Source organism: Poecilia reticulata, linkage group LG23 (assembly GCF_000633615.1).
Source record: "Poecilia reticulata strain Guanapo linkage group LG23, Guppy_female_1.0+MT, whole genome shotgun sequence".
NCBI classification, from domain to species: domain Eukaryota; kingdom Metazoa; phylum Chordata; class Actinopteri; order Cyprinodontiformes; family Poeciliidae; genus Poecilia; species Poecilia reticulata.
The window spans coordinates 6,079,768-6,081,156 of NC_024353.1; the positions used below are offsets into that span (position 1 = coordinate 6,079,768).

The 1,389-nt window shown below is 40.5% G+C and overlaps 1 long non-coding RNA gene across 2 annotated transcripts in view; it reads left to right on the forward strand.

Annotated features, from left to right (window-relative positions):
- The window catches only part of LOC103459287 (uncharacterized), a 7,933-nt gene extending 6,544 nt beyond the window's left edge, over positions 1-1,389 (forward strand). For both annotated transcript variants that reach the window (XR_532716.2, XR_532717.2), the window contains exons 2-3: positions 693-909; positions 1,164-1,389. This is a non-coding gene — a long non-coding RNA (uncharacterized LOC103459287). The remainder of the gene's footprint in view (positions 1-692; positions 910-1,163) is intronic.

Here is a 1,389-nt window from a genome sequence, read left to right on the forward strand (position 1 = left end):
AGATGGCTTCAGGAAGGGCATCCACTGTCTGGAACTGATGTCCATTTTTGTAAACGTCCCTTGCCATCCATCCCCAAATGTTCTCAATTGGGTTTTGATCCTGGGAACAGCAGGATGGTCCAAAAGAGTGATGTTATTCTCTTGGAAGAACTCCTTTGTCAGGCGCGCATTGTGAACTGCAGCATTGTCTACCGAGAATTCCTAACCCACAAATGTTCCGCTTCAGAAAAAATTAATCTGAGTCCATTGAATGGAATACTCGCATGAGAAACTGTATTATAAACTAAAAAAATGTGTTACTTTGTATTAAAATATAAAATGAAAAACATTGGGGGTTTTTCTGATTTCAAGTGAAATTTGCGATATAATCAACAGAAAAGAGAAAGATGACTTATTGTGTTTGATTATTAAGATTATAGTCATGAACATTAGAAGACGAAGCACTTTTTGTTTTTCCACTTTTATTTTTGCCAGTCGAATAGACATAACGACGGATACATAGATTTTCTATTTAGAAAACAATGACAACCAAATAAAAATGAACAATTTGGTCCGCAGGAGTAGTCAGAAGAGAAAATATTTACTTTATCTTTTCTTTTTCCTTTTTTTTCGAATATGTAGTTTTTTTTATTGCATGGAAATAATAATACAAAAAACTTCCTGACATGTAGTTATTCTTGTGTTTTATCCAGTTCCACCAGCAGATGGAGAGCGTGTTTTCCGCTCCCCGCTGTGGACTTCTGCTAACAGCGGGGTGGAGTTGTTGGGATGCGAACTTTTCTGAAAACTACTCCCTTCATTCTTGACTTTCACAAACTCATCGGCAGCCTGGAGTAAAGACTCCTCAGCGTCTTCCAGGAAAAACGGGCACCTCTCTGGAAGATGAGGGTCTTCATCTAGCAGCTTTAGGTGAGTTCAGCTTTAATATCTTTATAAAAAAAATTTCTGCTGAACTGTCACTGGGATGAGTAACATGAGTTGCCAAACTGTTTTCCCAGCAGCAGCAGAACATGTAATTCAGACCATATGTTTTTTTTTTTTTTTTTTTTACTGTTCCATCTGTTTTGTGTTTTATAATCTCCTCATAAAGGGATTTTGTTCTGATAGAAACCAAATTCAGGAATGTAGAGATGATTTTCCTGACATGGTTCTCCTCCCTGCAGGACTGTGGAGTCCTGTCAGGGCCCAGGAGCCGGAGTTTGGAGATGTGTGCACGGAGGGCAGCTGCTACCCCGCCACGGGTGACCTGCTGATCGGCAGGGCGCACAAACTCGCCGCCTCCTCCACCTGCGGCCTCCAGGAGCYCAAGCGCTTCTGCATTGTCGGACACCTGGAAGTAATAAGTCTCTTATTTAAATTCATGCACCTTATAAAACGACACAAGACATG